Source organism: Peromyscus maniculatus, chromosome 9, assembly GCF_049852395.1.
Source record: "Peromyscus maniculatus bairdii isolate BWxNUB_F1_BW_parent chromosome 9, HU_Pman_BW_mat_3.1, whole genome shotgun sequence".
Lineage (NCBI taxonomy): Eukaryota > Metazoa > Chordata > Mammalia > Rodentia > Cricetidae > Peromyscus > Peromyscus maniculatus.
Genome location: NC_134860.1, coordinates 41,990,730 through 42,001,621, shown reverse-complemented (window position 1 = coordinate 42,001,621; position 10,892 = coordinate 41,990,730).

Below are 10,892 nucleotides of genomic sequence, written 5' to 3'. Positions count from 1 at the left end.
TAGATAATGCTCCATGGGTGATCCCACAAGTGGACAGACACATTAGAGTTAACAGAATTCAATAAAGCTATTTAATAAATGATTTCTATATAATAATTCATTCTTTACATTAATAATTTAATGAACATACTTCAATGTATTTTCACTTATTCTTTGCAAATTTCATAGAATGCATTTTGATCATATTCACCCCAAACTCCTCCCAGTAATTCATCCAAATCTGCCCCAACATCTGTGATGCCCAACTTTGTATCTTCATCATTAAATTACTTTTAAATAACCCCAGTGGCAGGCTCTTGAAGAAAGCTGACTCTCTCTCTCTCTGCCAGAAGCCATTGTTCATCCTTAGGTCATCAGTCAAGAGAAGGGGCTCAAGCACCCTTCTCACTATATTGTAGCAGAAATCTTAACAATTCTTATTAATAAAATCACACCAGAGGCCAGTAATTGAGGAGAATGCTGGTAGATCAGATGCAGAACAAGCCACATCTCTCTCACCTTGCCAATTCCTCAGCTGGTCCTGTTTCCTCAGACTGGAGGCCTCTGAGTCCTCATCCAGAATGGGTCTCAGCTGAATTGCTGTTCAAAAGCCTGAATGCTTAACCAGCCAAATGCTTAACTAGCCAAATGCTTCTAGTTTTTGGTCTCCATGCCTTATATATCCTTCTGCTTTCTACCACCACTCCCTGGGATTAAAGGCTCGCTTTCTGGGATTAAAGGCATGAGTCACCATGCTTGGCTGAATCCTTGAACACATAGATTTCTGCCTCTGGAATTCTAGGATTAAAGGCATGTGCTACCACTGCTTTTCCTTTATGTTTAATATTGTGGCTGCTCTGTCTCTGACCCTAGATAAGTTTATTAGTATGCACAATATTTGGGGGAATACAATACCATGTTAAGTTTACTGGCTTGATACTGTATAAGTGACCACAGGTGCTGTGGGTCATAAGGTCCTGTCATGGCCAGAAGACACTGTTTGCTCTAATTCTCCCTGACCTCTGGCTCCTATAATCTTTCTGCCCTACCTTTCATGATGGTCTTTTAGCCTTGTAGAAAGAGTATGATACAGGTGTCCCATTAAATATGGCTGAAATCAGTGAAATAAACAGAAAAATATAAAGATAGAGTGAAACAAAGAGTCAATTATTTGAAAACACTAACAGGATGGACACACCTTTAGCCAAATTAACCAATAGGAAGAGGAGGATGAAAATAATAAAACACAGGAGGAAAAAGGAGACATGGAGGGAATTCAAACCTTAAGAATCTCTATTCCACCAAATTGGAAAAATTTTTCAAAATATTGATGAATTTCTAGATGTTTGTGACCCACCAAAATTATATCAAGATAATGTGAATAATTTAAATAGTCTCATACTAAGTAATGATATAGAAGCAGTAATTAAAAATGGCCCAACAAAAAGAAGCCTAGACCAGGACAGAATCAGTGTAGAATTGAACCAAACATTTAAAGGACAACTAATACTCCTGAGACTATCCAATAAAATAAAAAATGAAGGATCTCTTCCAAATTCTTCTTTATGCCAGGAATTCCCTAATGTTGAGAGAGGGAGACAGATAGATACATAGATAGGTAAGAAAGTAAATATATAGGTAAATGATAGATAGATAGATAGATAGATAGATAGATAATGGATAGATAGATGAATGGGTAGATAGAATTACAGGAAATTACCCTGATGAACATACACAAACACATTCTCAATAGAATACTTGCAAATCAAGTTCAGGATTACATCAAAGAATAATCACCCACCATGATCAAGTGTTCTTCACCCAAGCCCTGCAAGGATAATTTGATAAAATAAATCTACATGTTTATTCTACCACATAAAAGGAATGAAAGACAGAAACTACATGACGGTCTGAGTATATGAAAAAAAAAAGGCCTTTGTAGAAGTCCAACCTCCATTCATGATGAAAGTCTTGGAGAATCTAGGTATATAGAGTATATATTTCAACATAATAAAGTCATTGTACAACAATCCCATGGCAGCATCATGCTCAGTGGAAGAAAAAAACCTCAAAACAATTCCCAAACATTCAGGAACAAGGAAAGGATATTCACTCCTTCCTCTCCCATTCAGTATAGTACTTGACCTCTTAGCTAGAGCAATAAGACAACTGACGTAGATAGAAGCGATACAAACAGAAAAGAGGGAAGTCAAAATGTCCATATTTTCAGATGATATGATTCTAAACAAATAAAACTAATAATTTGCGGTCTATTCATGCAAATGTGTGTAAAACTGCTTACGTCTAAATTTCCCTACAATCGTGATTGTCATTGTCTGGTCGCTCTTAAGTTGACTGTGTGAATGCTGAAAACTCCTTTTCTACGGGGAAATGATTTCCTGTGCATCATGTTGATTACCATGGAACTAAGAGATGATCTTGTTGATCTCATTGCAAATTCAAAAGAATTTATCCTGTGGTGCTTTTCAGAGCATGTATCTCACAATTGAAGCGTTTCATGACTTCCAGAAACAGAAAGAAAATAACACCACTTGATCCTGAGGCTAATCATAGTTAAAATGGCAGAAACAAAAGTAGCACTGATGGATGTGTAGAAATACTCAGCATGGGCCCCTGCATTCTGTTTTATCAAAATTCATTTTAGTCATGCAATAGCAGGATTGTCATGTATAAGGAAATGTGACTAATAAAATATATTACATATTAGAAGTCTCTTATTGGAATACAGTATAATTAGTATAATATTTATTCTACTCCCTATATAAATATACAAGATAGTTATTACAGTGTACTGACAAGAAAGCTAAATCTTCTAGAATTTTTCAACCTCCTTACACTAGACTCAAACTGCTTTCTTCACTTCTCAGAGCCCAGTCATACTCTTTAGAGTGAGAAATTTCATGGAGTCTGCTTAAAGGGTAAATTCATTTATTGTGGGAGAAAAACTTACTGTACAGAACAGAATTGTCGCAGGTTCTGGAATGCTGGGGCAAAGTTGCATGCTGCTCTGGCTGTCTGAGTCAGTTCCCCATCCAAGTCCCCCAAAGGAGCAAAGAGAGACTGCCTACGTGCATCTCAAGTCTTAATGGTAGCTCCAGAGGCTTGTTCTTGAAGGTCACAGCCAGGTAGAACAGTTATCTGCTGCATCTCTAGGGGCAGTGCTTCAAGGTCATAGACAAAAGAGCTATCCACTACAACTCTTTCCTCTGTTCCTCAGCTTAGCTGATGGCTAGTGTGTTCAATTATTGAAACATGAGTTATACTCGTTTTCATATGTCTGCAGAATTTGCCCTTCCAACAAGAATTACTCAGGGTGGAGGAAGTTTTCCTCCATGTTCTACTCTCACTGTGCCTGTGTCTGGCCATTAGAGTGAGTCATCCTGAGACAATAAGAGACGATTACTTTTAGTTATATATCAGTAATGCTCCATTGTAGCCCACTGAAGAACAGGTGCTTGGCCATCACTATTCAAGTGCATTGTCTTATGTAAAAATATCACATGACCAGGCCTCAGGCCCTGAGTCTGGGGCCTTCATCAGCTCTCAGTGACAAAAAACTCAGAAGACAGGAAGGTTCTACATTTTCCACTAATAACTTATCTTCCAGCAGTAGCTGGTCCAGGCCTTGGGACTGCATCAGATATTACTGTGACTCTGAGCCTCTCCATTGAGTTCAGTTTGTTAAACAGTGAGCAGGGAATATGGCTTCATCCCCACCCATATTCCCTGTTTATCAAGTATGAGACAATACATTCATTTTGAGTTAATTTCTGATATTGTTTAGTAATAAACACTATATCAATGTGAAAAAAAAACTAATAATTTATTAGAAGTCCCTTAAGACTGATAAATACATCCATAAAAGTGGAAGAATGCAAAATAGTCAGTGGCCTTCCTGTATACCAATGACAAACCAACTGATCAAGAAATCAGGGAAACAATTCCACTCACAATAGGCTTAAAACAAATTAGACATTTGGACTAGCATAATTTTAAAGCATACTATTAATAAAAACAGCTATGAAATACCCAAGAGAAATCTAAATATATTCAAGACCCTTAAAGCTGATGTTCTGAGAGACCTTCAAGACTGAAATGAATGGAAGTTTTTAAAGTTTGGTAGATAAGTAGGTAATGGAAAAGGTCAATTTTGCTAAATTGATAATACTAATACAATAAATCTTGAATTAGGAAATGTGAATACAATAATGACCCCTTTTCTGTGGAACTTAATTATTTATCCATAAATACTCTATTATGGGGCAAAGGATAATTTATAAAGTGGAAAAAGTAAAGACATTCAGAGGTACTTTTAAAGAGGGAAAAGTAGGGAGCATGCCATATTAGACAGAAATATGTCATGTGAAATTAAAAAATAAAAAATACTTCAGTAGAGTTATGTGAACAGTCTGTGAGATTGGTAGACTGGGTATTGCCACAGATTCAGTGTCCACAAACTTTGTATTTGGTGAAAAAAGAGGCTACATCCAACATAGAAACGGATGGGTTATCAGAGCATGCTCTGAGAATATGTCAAATGTTCTAGTTAGCTTTCTGTTGCTCTGATCAAAGTCCAAAAGCCAATCTGGGAAAGTAAAGTGTTTATTCAGCTCACAGGTTACAGTCCATCATCAAGGGAAGCCAAGGGAAGATCCCAAGGCAAGGACTTGAAACCACAGAGAAATGCTGCTCACTGTTCTGCTCAGCTACCTTTCCTCTATGGCCCAGGCTCACATGCCTGGGGATGCCACTACCCACAGAAGACTGAGCCCTCCTCCATCAATTAGCAATCAAGAAAATGCCAAAGGACCATACCTACAAGCTAGTCTGAGGAAGTCAAATCCTCACTACGTGTTAAGTAGACAGCCAAGATTAGCCATCACAGCAAGCCATAAAGGGGAAAACATTAATCTCAGCTTACTGCAAAGAACATTGACCCTCTATTGTTGCTCGAGGGCTTCTCTCCAGGTTCCCCAAGCCCTGAAGTCCCACAATCCACGTATAAAACAATCACTCAGACGCTTTAATCACTTATAAACCGTATGGCCATGGCAGGCTTCTTGCTAACTGTTCTTTTATCTTAAAAGGTTCACTTTCTGTCCATAATTTTTCAATGTCCTCCTTAGTTAATGGTACGACAATTTCTGCTGGGTCTATTCCTGCTAATTGACGAAGTCTCAATTTTCCTTTGCAAATCAAGTCAGAGATTTTTTTCCACATAAGTTTTCAATTTTTTATTTGGTTTATTTGGTAAAAATATCCATTTCAATATAATATCTTTAACCCATTTCTATAAATCTATACCTTGCCACGTGGCTGGTGGCTTACCCGCGTCTTCACATGCTGCTTGTCCTGGCGGTGGCTGTAGTGTCTCCCCCCTCTGCCTTCCGCTTCCCAGAATTCTCCACTCTCCTTGTCCCACCTACTTCCTGCCTGGCAACCAACTTCCTGCCTGGTCACTGGCCATCAGTGTTTAATTTATATAGAGCAATATCCACAGCAATTCCCCTTTTTTTCTTTTTTTTTTTTTAAAAGGAAGGTTTTAACTTTAACATGGTAAAATTACATATAACAAAACAATTACCGAGCAAGAATTATAGTTACAATATTAAAAAACATGTCCTATCTATCTTATATTTGTGAGTTTAAGATTTTATATCTAACTTATCTTTTATTATAACCGAGGAAATTACAACTATCTAGTTTTCAACCACATCAAAGACCTGAGAAGGAACATAATGGTACCTGAGAAATGGTAGATGGATGCAAGCAACTTTTGGGAATCTTGCAAAAGTAGACCAAGACAGCTGGCAGCCCAACGGCTCTAGTTTCCACCTTAAACCTGAGAATATTTAATAACCAATTCTAAACAGAGCCAAAAACAGGTTCCTGCTTCTTGTCTCATACAGGCAGCTAGACGCCACAAAACGCAGGTTTGCCTGGCGGGTTCCTGGCATGTGCATTTGACCAGCAGTATGGCGGAAATGAGGCGTCTGCCAGCGGCACATTAAGCTGTGTGGTAGATTTAGTCTTTACTATTATTTAAAAAAAAGAGGTTTCTGGGCTACACGCTGCTTTGATAAGAAGCATAGACCCATTATTTCTGATAATTGATGGCTCACAGAACTGGCGGATCTCTGTGAGATCGAGGCCAGCCTGGGCTACCAAGTGAGTTCCAGGGGAGTCGCAAAGCTACACAGAGATCCGCCTGGCTCTGCCTCCCGAGTGCTGGGATTAAAGGCGTGCGCCGCCGCCGCCGCCGCCGCCGCCGCCGCCGCCGCCGCCGCCGCTGCCGCCTCCGCCGCCACCACCACCACCACCACCACCACCACCACCACCACCACCCGGCTCTTTGTATGGCTCTAATAGCTCTGACCCCCAGTGTTGGAGACCAACTCTGGACAGCTGTGTCTTGAACCTGTGTAACCTTCCACAATTTATCAAGCCTCATGTAAATAGGAGGCTCTTAGCTTAACCACGGAATGTACGATTAAATAAACTTCTTGGAACCTGTGCTAAATCAGCTAGCTGCAGGGGCCTGGGACCAAAGCGACCTTCTGCTGACCCTCCCTTAGGAATTTTCTTTGTCCTATCCTCACTCCTCCTGGTCCCCCTCCCTACCTGAAGCCCTGTTTATAAGCTCTAACACCCAGTCAATAAAGGAGACCTTGACGCAACTCAAACTGACTCTGTCTTTCTTCACGCGCTTGGTCTCCTTTCCCTCTTGCCCCACATTGATTCCCAGGTAGTCCCTCCTCGAGACCCTGGAATAACCTGGCCTGCTGGACAGGTCACCCCGGGCAACCTTATTTATTAACATACAATCAAAATCACATTTCAGTACAATTAGGATACTACCACACTCTATGAATAGAATTCTATGTCCAACGTGAATTTTCAAATGTATGAAGAATAATTTCAAAGAATTTATATTGGAAAATGTAACTCTTTTTAAAATAAGTGACAATCACACAAGCCACAAAGGAAAATTTGGTAAATTTGACTATTGAAGCCCCTTTTGGAGCCTGCAGGGTGGGCATGGGGATTGGCTGTTGGCTGCAAGCACTTTTGACCATCCTTGCAGTGTTTTGGTGGAAGAGTTCCCATCAGAAGTCCTGCCCCTTATAAGCTTATGTTCTAAAGAAATGGATGAGCCTTTTCTGCTTGATGATTTGGAGAAGGCTGTATCCCATTTTCAGAGCCATAGATTTTGAAAACTTCTAAAGCAGCACGAGGCACAAACCCAGTATTCTTGGTGGCACACACTTTAGTGTCCATGCTCATCATGCTAGTGTCAGTGGTGAGCTCTGTAACATGATTTAACTCTGGAGTATGATGTGTTTCCTGTTGCTGCTGTCTCCAAATCCTGCCTCTTTGACCACCAGAGAAACTTCAAACTTAATAAATCATTTTTGCTTAGAAAACTATAGGAGGCTCCTAGCTGTTGTTTACAATGAAGATCCCACAGACGTCTTCCCAGGGTTCTCCTTTCTTCAGTAGGAGATTTTCCTTTCTCAGAATACATGGAGTAAGCAAGATGTGGCCTGTAGGAATTCAAGTCCAAATTCACAGGCTCCATCTGACACCCCACTCTTTCTGACAGGTCCCGTGTGTTTGCTTTCTTCCTATTTCTTTAAGGAAGGGGTACCCATTTTTCTGCGTCTTGGACCCTTTTCCAACACAGTTCCTACCAGACATAACATAATTATTTGAATTCCAAATCTTCAGTTACAGAGATCGACTGCATTCTTTTGTAACTGGGTTTCTAGTTGATCCCTCCTACCCAAGAATGCACAGAGTGGTATTTCATCCTATATTAGCCATCCATGGTCATAAAAAGGCCACTGAACTGCCACACCAACTCCAGTGTCGTCCGTGTGACATGAACAATTATGTCAATAATAGCAGACAGGAGATACGTGTCCCACGGGACTAAGCTCCCTGGAGGTCCCTGGCAGAGTGCCCGTGTTATGCCTTCTTCTCGAAGGAGACGTGCTTCACAGATCATGAGCTCCCTGGGCTATGGGTTCTGTATAACAGCTTTTCTGATAATGTTCTAATTAATCTATAAAACACAGCCAAATTAATGAATGCTTGGGTTGTGAACTATGGAGGAAAGGGGAAGCTGGACATGGAACTTATTTAGATATAGCAGAATTCCTTAAAGACCTCAAGCCTCAAGTTGCTAGATAATAGAAGGTATAATATTTCAGGCACTTCTAGGGAACGAACACTCACCCACTAGGAATCCTTTAGGAATCCCAACTAAAGTGATTTATGGCAGAAAACATGGCCCCTCTGTTGAGGAAGTTCAGCATGGAAAACTTAAGGACTACAACAGAACCCCTTCCCCTTACAGGTGTAAAAGTACAAGAGTCCATATTCCAGCAGGTAAAAAGGTTTTATATTAGAAGAGATATATGGTAAAGAACGGAAGAAAGACTTAGGGAGGATCTGCAGCATCCAAATTGGCTAAGTGGGTCATGAGAACCAGAAAAGTAAAAATGAATAATAAACTAGTGAGCGGCTGAGATAAAGATGAAGGACACAGCTGCAAGAAGTCTACACAAGTCTAGGAACTGTACTAAGTTTAAAAAACACAGACTGCTCTTTGGGTCATAAAGTTCTTGTGAGTGAAGGGATATGTCTAGTGCCAATTAATAATTATATGCTTACTGTTTTTAAAGATGATGTAATTGAATTATTGCCAAGCTCTTGTTGTTCCCTGTATGACATGATAGTTTTCTTTTCTGTATATAAACTACTGATTTGCAGAAGTAAAATTGCAGCAAATTCAAACCACTTTTGAGTGAGTTGTCTGTCTCTCAGTCGCCAAATCCTTGCCTTCCTGACTACCCAAGCCCTGATTCTCCTACGGTCATGGTACTCCCAGTGGGCCAGTCCGTGGCACTGAACATCATCATGTCATGAGATCTACAGGAGGTCCAGATGTGAGTTTGGATCATCATCACTCCTTCCTTTCACTCTCTGGTCAATTGCTCATGAATATCAGTGAAGAAGAGAATACAACTGTGATGGCTGTTCCTGGTTGGCAGAGTGACTACATCTACAGTTAACTAACACCCAGAAAATAGAGGGCATATCTGTGGGCCATTTCTACTTCATTTGAAGTAGGAAGATCTATTTCTAGTCTGGATCTTTGAGGTAGGAAGTCACACCTTTAATTCAGATCTTTAATCGAGATGTAATCTGGACCATGCTTTCTGCTGGAAGCCTATAGAAAGACCTGGAAGAAGGAAGCATTTCCTCTTTCTCTGCTTCTGCTACCTTGTTAGCACATCCATTTCTTCACTGGCATTAGACCTTACTTTTTGAGATTACAACACAGACTGAAGACAGCTGAGGTGTCCAGACTTGTAGACTGAGCAACTACTGGATTCTTTGACTTTCTATTCATAGCCAGCCATTGTTGGATTAGCCACAGTACAGCTTGTAAGTAATTATAACAAATCTCTTTTCAATATATAGAGAGATTCATTTTATCACTTCTGTTGTGCTACAGAGCCCTGACTAACACACGTGTATGTAGAGAAGACATTCTATAACAGTTTGTGTCTCATAAGAGTCTCAGCTCACTTACAAATTCCCAATGGCCACCTTCCCTTAACCTTAGCCTTCTCTAGGCACTTGTTTACTTCAAGGGACTCAATCCTCCTCCTCCACATCATCCTGACTAATTTCTTGGAATGCTTTATTTCTCCTATTATTGGGTATGGGTATTAGAATGGGGTTGGGGCCCATTTTTAGGTTTCATAGTGGTTATAATCAGCAGATCTGCATAGAGAGGATGATTGGACCACGGGCCTGACTGCAGGTGTTTGAGATGGTCTGCACTTGGCTGCACTGGGGGGAGGTCTTTTGCTCCACCCCTTGGCTTTCCTTTAAATACCTTAGGGCAGAGACATTCAGCTCCTCTCCAGGCTATCCTGTATTTTCTATCTGTTTCTCCCACCTCTAAATTTCTAAGTAATATTTACTACTGCTCCTACTGAAGAGTATTCTGGGGAAATATGGGTAATGAGTAGCCTCCCCATAGGATGGGAAGGGCCAACTATTGTCAGTGTTTATAAATGAGCTTTCAACTCCTCATGGGTGAAGTAGTGAAAAGATTCTAATGAAGCAGAAAGAAATCTATAGCTTTGGAAGGAGGAGGAGCTGAATGGCTTCCCCTGTGTCACAGCAGAGATTCCTGGAAAGAAACATCAGCTTCTGGTCAGTTCATGAAGAATTAGCAAGGAAGCAAAGGCTGTGCCCCATGACATCAGCAGTCTCTTCTCTGGAATTCTACTGTATCCTGGAGAGCTCTTGGAAATCCCTGTGATGTAACTAGTATTGTAGCAACACCATGGGAGCTTAGGACATTTGTTCTTTGCTGTAAGGTTCACCTACAGAGATGTGGTCAAGACTGAGACATCTAGTTGAGAGAGAGAATACATAGCATGGAGAGACCAGAGTGAGGAAGAAAGAAGCAGGCCCTAGGTCTCACTGGACAACATGGAGAAATCTCTGGACCTGGGGAAGACGCAGTGAGTTCAGGAGGGGCTGGGCAGCTTTCTGGATATGATGGTCTTGAGCCTTCCAGAGCTATGGCTCAAGAGCTGGGTACTTGTGGAAAGGAATAGGCCTATCCTGCTCTGGATTCCTAAAGAGCAGACCCAGATCAAGGATCCATGATGGTTAGTTTGGCAGATTCAGGAATTGACAAGGCTTTACCTGGCTTTGCTGTGTACCATCTGCTTTCACTCTGAGTGGGGAGGAGGCACAGAGAAAGTAATGAGATTTCTGTACCATAACTGTGATCCCTCCCCCACACACTGGTGTAGATGTAACCAACCATCTTATTAAAACAAGAAACACAAAACCAATGAAAA